General features: G+C 39.3%; 1 protein-coding gene across 7 annotated transcripts in view; it reads right to left on the bottom strand.

Moving 5' to 3' along the window:
* hnrnpc (heterogeneous nuclear ribonucleoprotein C) overlaps positions 1-8,162 on the bottom strand; it is a 26,923-nt gene that overhangs the window by 13,444 nt on the left and 5,317 nt on the right. Inside the window, exon 1 of one of the 7 annotated variants that reach the window (XM_017432055.3) lies at positions 630-658. The exons of the other annotated variants lie outside the window; for them this stretch is intronic. The gene's annotated coding sequence lies outside the window, so the exon portion shown is untranslated. Of the gene's footprint in view, positions 1-629; positions 659-8,162 lie in introns of those variants that run through there. 7 annotated transcript variants of the gene reach the window in all.

Genomic DNA, 8,162 nt, shown 5'->3' with positions numbered 1-8,162 from the left:
TGCAGCCGTGCAGCAGGAACAGATGTGCCACATCTGTGTGTCTTTAATATACAGATTCAGGAAGCAAAAACTGGAAACAATGCTAGAATCTTATGATGCTTTTCCCCATTTAACCCTGAGTAAAGAAGCTGGGTATAAGGGGGGGGCTGTAATGGAAAAAACAAAAAAAGAAAAAACATTAATAACTTCTCAGCATGCTTTTGGGGAAGTTAACAGAGATTACAAATATTTAAGAAAAACAATAACAAATAACTGTGTTAATATGAGTAATGAGCCAGAACTGACATGCACAACCACACAAACAAACAAACAAACAAACAAACAAACAAACAAAGGCAGAACAACATAACTGGTCGAATTAGGCCTTTAACCCTAGGAGTCCTTAAATTATGGACTCTATGAAAGAAAAGCTAAAAATGTGGTTCCTTAAAGTTTGCTCTAATCAGAGAAACGTGTAGGAGGCTCATAGTTACAGAGAATAGTTTTTACTTTACAGAAAGCTTCTTGAAATCAAAACGGGGAACAACTGGGCCAAGTCACAAAGGAGTGGAAAGTGGAATATTAAAAATGATGCAGAAGCCAAAGTGGGGAAAAAAAAAATCTAAAAATCTAAAAAACAGTTGACTTACGATTTGCCGATGCTGAAAAAAGTGGCTTCAAAAACTACAAAAAGGGGAAACAAACAAAAAGTCATATTAGAGAAAAATGATTTCTCTAAAAATGAACTCGACTAAAAAGCTTATGTCACCATGCAGGGAAGGACTTGCAAGAGCCAAAGTTAAATTCATTTTATTGGTTTAGAAAAAAAAAACCAGATGATTAAAATCATAGAGAGGTGACACTGTAGCACTGTTTGGGATTCATTATTCAGAAATCCATTTTAGGAACTTTCTTTGATTCTGTACTAGTGTCTGCTGCTAAGAACACTGTTGTGGACAAAACATATGACCAATAATCTACATGTCATACCAAGAAATGGGGGCAATTAGCTTTAGTAGATAAATCAGGTGGGGTTATTTTTTAAGATAAAAACATTTACATTTTTTTTAAGTGTTGGCTCTTTATTGAATAAAGGTCACCTTGTATCCGTGTATTTACCATTTCTCTTGCTAGTTAACTATTTTGATGAGTAATGGAGATGTTTATAAAGATAAAAAAAAGGTGGGGAGATTCATTTACAGCCACATTTGTCGACACTACAAGACAAATCTTCAGATTTGATTCCGATTCAGGAGGGCTTGTGACAGGAGAACTGATCTTGCTCCTTTTAGTTTGAAAGTATTGTATCCCCCTCAGCCCTGACTGTCCGGGCTCGGCACTTCCACACTTCTGAGTTCTGTCTCTCACGTTCTTCAGTCAAACACTATTAACATCAACAAAATTGATTTTTTTTTTTTTACATTTGAGAACTGATTCAGAATCTTCCATGTCCGCGGGCTTCACCCCACACCCCAGCCCGTACCCAGTAGTCCTAGCTTTAATAGAGGTCGACAGATATGTTTTTTTTCTGGCTGATGCTGATCTTTAGAAATCAGAGCAGCAGATGGACGGTATACAACAATTTGGATTTTTCCATTTAACAAAACATAACAATAATTGCTTAACTTAAATAAACTCAGCAACCCTTAGATGAACTTGTAGTCTTTAAAATAATACATACAAGAACATTCTTAATTTTATATAATGAGCTGATTTTTTTTCCTTTTTTAAGTGGCCAATATTTATCGATTAATGTTGGTCGACTGAATGATCAGTCTAATCCGACCAACTTCTAACTTTAAAATAAATGCCAACTAATATAACTCTTCATCCTGATTTCTAAGAAATATTTAATTTACTGTCCTTACCTAGTAATCCTATGTCCTCATTGGAACCAGAAATAAAACTAGAGTGTCTTGAAGGAACTGAAGTTTTAACACAAGTCAGGAGCTATCTGTTAGTAAAATATGTGAACGGGATGACTCTCAGCTACTACCAAAAATCCTAATCAGTTGTAGATGCACATCTAGGGATTCTTTCTGAAAGTTTCATTAAAATCTATTTATCTGTGGGATATTTTTCTAACAGAGACAGACACAAACATGGGCGGGCAGTTACATGATCACCCGCCTTCCATGGTGTATAACAGGTAAAGGTTACAAAACCACTGCAAGGGACAGAATGATCTTTACTGAGAAATATTCATCGTGTAATCATTGGATAATGTCTGTTTTTGCTTTGCTTTGTTATTTTGTTGAAAATAACAACAAAAAGAAAGAAACAAACAACAAAGCTACTAAAGGGACAGGACAACTATCCGTTTTAACTGATACTGGTCCCTGATGGTTTAACTCAAATGGAAAACCGATGAACAGCTTGAGGAAACTGATGGACACAGCTGAAACACCGCCGGAGTCAGTGACGACTCCACGACTCTCCTGATGAAACTGCAAATTGTGCTGCACCACAAAGTGTTCAACGTCCAGTCTGATTGTTCCAATCAAATCAAGCCAGGCTTCCTGGAGCGGAAACAAGTATTTATAATCAACAAAAGTGCTGATTTATGGTCACACTTTCCCAGATATGCAAACTGAATGCCAGCTGAGCAGTGAGGAATCTGTGTTTCTGTTCCTGGTGGCTTTTATGTCCCACTACTGAAAGGCAAAGGTGGAGGACCACCTGTGAGCACAATATCTCATGAACCACAGGGAGGAAATTAATAAAACTCGAAGAAAATAATGATTTGCTAAACATCTACAACGGCTTAACCTTTGGAGCAAACCCAATCCAAGATGGCCACCTGAGCCAAGGGACATGAGCAAACCCAAAATTGGCTAGAATGCAGTCAGATGTACAGATACTGTATTAAAGGTGGTGTGGTCGTAGCTGAGAGTGTCCAGGTGCTCCTTACTGCCTGAAAACTTAAAACTTTACCTTTACATGCTGGAGTCAACCTTACCCACTAGACCAGTTTAATGATGATTAATTCAGTCGATTCAACGCAAGATGACCGCCACAGCTAACTGACATTAGCCAGACCCTCCAGGATTTTGCGATCGCAACTATTAACGCGAAATCAAGCAAACCCCACAAAATCCCAACTTTTTGCAACTTTGCCCAAAACACAGCAACTTTCGCGCAACTTTAACCCAATATTTATTGTTTCTAAAGTGATTTGCCACCGTTTCTGCAGTCTAGTCTCTTCTTTGTGGGTTTATGTAGTGTGGAATACAAAATAACCCCAAATAACTCACGAAGAAGAAACATGACGTCACATCCTGTTAACATCAGAATGCCGGGAGCGTGCAGGAGCAGCGACCGAAGCTAAAATGTGCGCTAATGCTTCACATTTGCCCACAAAGATTTCAGCAAAGGACTGCAGTGAAGTTAGTTTGAAGCCGTCCCTAAGTGAACCACCACTCGTGAGAGAAGGGGCCGGCAGAGAACGGCTGGCCGACATCAGCACTCTTATTTCAGGTCAGCCGTGAGCTAGACGCCGCTAACTCTGCGGAGCGCGAATATCCAACTTAAAACTAACTTCACTGCGGTCGCAAACCAGTTTCCTCCCCAGCTGCAGGAGAGTGGGGGAGAAGCTGTTTTGCACGTCCTGCAGTGTAATCATCGCACATAAACGCATCGACAAACACTTTGTGTCTGCAAAACATGTGAGGAGAGCTGCAGACGAGGGACAATCCAGAAATGGTCATGAATGTCAGTTTAGAAGCTATCAAAGTTCTCAAATAAAGCACCTTTTGATAATGTCAATGTTTGTTGGTAATTATCTTACATAACTAGTAAGTATTTTTGGTTTATATATTAAAATTTATGCTTTTTTATTGATTTTAGTAAAAAAAATAAATCGCAACTTTTAGGAAAATTCCCTGCAAAATCAGGCATTTTAGTCCGCAACAATCACAAACATTGCCTGCAAAATCCTGGAGGGACTTATTCTTGTCATGATGTAAATTTAATTTATGATTTGAAATCTAGTTTTGTTTTAAATGAACTCATTGGCAGGCGGACTGAGTTATGTAGCCCTGTCATAGATCATCTATATAACACAATCATCTTTTTGACAAACATGTTTAATTTCAGAACTTTTAGATGTTTTTTTTTTCTGATTTGAAAATGAGTTTTATTTTTGGATGAACTCATTGGTGGGCCGGACTGAGCTCACCTGTGGGTCAGATGTGGCTCCGGAGCCGCCAAGTGAAACGCTCTGCTGTAAGATGTGATGCATGAACATCCGTCGCCACAAAAACATGTCACTGTGCTCAGCATTTTGACTCTTTTTGTTCATTTAGTTCCCATGTTTTTTGTCTGAATGGAAACCATTTTAAGCTGCAGTGTAGAGAAACATGTATTGTTTCTTTCAGGTCTGAGAGAATCTGTGCTCAGGTGATTATGGATGCATCAGGAGAGATCAATAACGGTTTTAAATTCCATTACAGCCCTCTGAATCATAATCGTAAGGTGCCTTAAAATTCTCACCTTACTATTTACATCAGATATGAATTGTTCCTAACCTTCCCACAGAACCCCATTTCAAAATATGCATTTAAAGTTTTTGCAAGAGGTATTTTATGTATTTAAATTTAAATTACACATAACCCTAACACCCTGTTTGGGTGGTCTTGTTCTACTTACAACAGGAGAAATCATGAAAACATCAGGAGGCCTTAGTGAATATAATTTATGAGTAAACATGTGGAATGCTTTACTTTGAGGCACAAACTGTCTATTACAAAACTTAGAATAAAATTAAGTGGGCTGACACATACTGGATCTATATTTATATAGATTTAAAGCTGCCTTACATTAAAAAGACAAAAACTGGGTTTGATTTAATGCTTTAGCTCCTCAGGCAGCCACTGTTCCAGCCCTGCAGCTTTTTGTACTTATAAAAGCAGAGACTCAGCCCTAATGACATTAAAGAGTGGGCAGACAGTTCCTGTCGCATTAGTTGCAAAGGCTGCAAAGTTATGTAACACTGCAGGAAGGGGGGAAGCTCTTAGGATTAGAAAGTCACAGCCAGGGTCGTTCACAGTTTTCTCTACCAAATGTAGAAGCAGCTATTATCAGTCTCCTCTGAAGGGGAAAGGCTGGTGATAATGTTGTTGCCTGTGTTTGTTTCTGTCTGTTAGGAATTACTGGACGTACATCTACCACTGATTATTATTTGGGATCAATCCAATTCAAGATGGCCGCCACAGCTAATCAACATCAGCCAATGTAAAATGGTTCTAACTCAGTTGGTTTTACAGATACTGAGGTAAGATTTGCTGAGTTTTATTCCCAAAACATACCCAGTGTTGGACCTACACCTCTGTCGTTTTTCATCATAGGACCCGACACGTCAACTCTCATGGAGTGTCTGGAGATTATACGGATCGTTCCCCCTTTTCCATGACTACAGAAGTACACGGAAAGTCTTTTTCAAAAACTCGGCACCAAATTTGCTTTACGTCTAATTGTCGTTTTCATTAAACATCGTGGCCTGATAAATTCACACAAAGAACCAAATGTCTAATTTCATATTTATCTCTGAATCTCGCGACTTTGTGCTTCCACGAGCCAAAGGTCACTGTTTGAATGTCTCTACAACTGTGAGCAGTGATCATTTCTACCCGACATATTTGTGGCGTGAGAAAGAATGGGGACTCCTACGACGTGAATGAAGCCCGGTGGGAGGGGTCTTCCTGAATGGAAGGAGGCACTTCACGGAATAATTGTGCCCGTGAAGAACAATGATTATGCACACTGTACGGTTTGAGGTATAAAAGTCACTTTTATATCGTGAACACAAACTGAATACAACCAGGATCACCTGTGACGACATATTTATGTTGTAAATAAAGTTTGTGCTGTGAGAATACTGAGGGTTTTTTGTGAATTTTATGGATTTCTAGATAGACATTTGAAGGGGTTGACATGTATGTAAGATGATCTTTGTCTAAAACTTGATATGCAGTTTTATAATTTACGTTTTTTCATTAATGACAGTAAACAAATCTTTCCGTTTCATTTGGGATTTTGCTCATTTATCCTGCTTTTCTGGTGAAACTCGTTCACTTCTTCAGAGTCAGACAAGAGTTGATGAAACGCAGCCCTGCAGGGAGCCGGCTGCAAAGGAGAGATGACACGGCCTGCAGCAGGCTGTCGGCCCAAAGCTTAATGTGCTGCTCTCTGCAGGATTCAGCTGCAATGGGCCGCATGTTGGCCAACTGACCAAGTGTCTAAACAGCGAGCGCAACAACCACAGGCCTCTTATAGCAGGATGGTGGAGCTGAAACTAGATGTACACACATCCACCCCATAGAATTTTATACTCAAAATGGCCAGTAATACAGTCCCTCCAGGATTTTGTGGGCATTTTTTGTGACTGTTGCAGCTAAAATGCCTGATTTCGCGGGGCATTTTCCTAAAAGTTGTAATTTTTTTTTTTTTTTACTAAAATCAATAAACAACCATAAATTTTAATATATAAACCAAAAATACTTCCTACTTTTGTAAGATAATTATCAACAAACACTTCCATTCTTAAAAGGTTCTTTATTTGAGAACTTTGATAGCTTCTAAACTGACATTCATGACCATTTCTGGATTGTCCCTGGTCTGCAGCTCTCCTCACATGTTTTGCAGACACAAAGTGTTTGTCGATGTGTTTATGTTCCATGATTACACTGCAGAACGTGAAATCTTTGTGTGCAAATGTGAAGCATTAGCGCACATTTTGGCTTCGGTCGCTGCTCCTGCACGCTCCCGGCATTCTGATGTTAACAGGAAGTGATGTCATGTGTCTTCTTCGTGAGTTATTTGGGGTTATTTTGTATTCCACGCTACACAAACCCACAAAGAAGAGACTAGACCACAGAAACGGTGGCGAATCACTTTAGAAACAATAAATATTGGGTTCAAGTTGCAGGAAAGTTGCGGTGTTTTGGGCAAAGTTGCAAAAAGTTGCGATTTTGCGGGGTTTGCTTGATTTTGCGTTAATAGTTGCGATCGCAACATAGCAAAATCCTGGAGGGTCTGGTAATATAACTGGAACTGATGTTTAATAGGATAGCCTGACTGTTTCTGAAGTGATGTTCTGTTAAACAGTTAGAGCTTTATCAGCTGTGACATCAGAGCATGGAGTAAGGACAGAGTGGCAAAAGTCTTTGTCAAAGTTCAGCTAAATTAAATTAATTCAAATTTGTTTTTTTTATGCTTAATGAACAACTAAAAAACTACATACTGGTGTGAAAGACTATTCCATCAGCTACTATTAAACATTTACACTTACGCAAGGCATCATTTGTTCAGCTTGTCAGTATTTCTCCATGTTACTACACAACTGTCTGATGGACCATGAAGACAACACTGGTGCTGAGGCTGTGAATGGGATCAGTGTCTCCTCAGCTCCTGGCAGACTGATAGTCACAGCCTCAGCACCAACAACACCATGAACACTTTATTCATGCTCAGCTCGCACGTTCATGTAGTAAGAAGGAAGTTGTTCAGTCGGGAAAACAACAAACTGAACAATGTAGCGTTCTTTCACAGCAGTATGTCGTGTTTGACAGAGTTTTAGAAGCCTGAACAACAAGAAGAAATGAGGTCTTGTTTGACTCGCCTGGATGAAGACTTTAGCCTCTTCCTCCATCCTGTGTGCTTTATGACTCACTACACAGCTGATAAAGTATGAACTGCTTCCAAACTGAGCAGACTATCCCTTTAGGTCAATGTGAACAACAATCTTTACACTTGGCTTTATGTGGACTGTTCCAGGTGTTCCATCGTTCCTTTGTTTTGTCCTCCAGGTGCTGCTGGTCTATCTGGAAGCACCATTCTGTTATAATGACTGCAATTTATGTAGATTATTTTTAATTGTAGCATAACATCACTGTATGGCTCTTTATTGTGAATGTGACGCAGTCTCAAAGTTTACCAAGTATTCTGCTTCTAAATTCAACCTTTTGACCTCTATGGACCAGAACTCGAGATAAAAGCTAAAAGCTCTGGCCTTATGAACAATACTTGTACTTGATTAATTTCCTTACTGTGGCTTTCACACACCGGAGTGTTTGTAACGAATGTTTTGTGCTTTGAGCGAACAGGTGGGCATATTACGTGTGTGTGTGTACGTGTTTGTGCTTCAACTGTAAAGAATGCTGCAGCTGCTGCTCTCAGGACGGGGG

This window comes from Kryptolebias marmoratus, linkage group LG7 (genome assembly GCF_001649575.2).
Source record: "Kryptolebias marmoratus isolate JLee-2015 linkage group LG7, ASM164957v2, whole genome shotgun sequence".
In the NCBI taxonomy this organism is placed as follows: domain Eukaryota; kingdom Metazoa; phylum Chordata; class Actinopteri; order Cyprinodontiformes; family Rivulidae; genus Kryptolebias; species Kryptolebias marmoratus.
The sequence above is the reverse complement of the archived record's forward strand: the minus strand, read 5'-3'. Positions and strand labels throughout refer to the sequence as shown.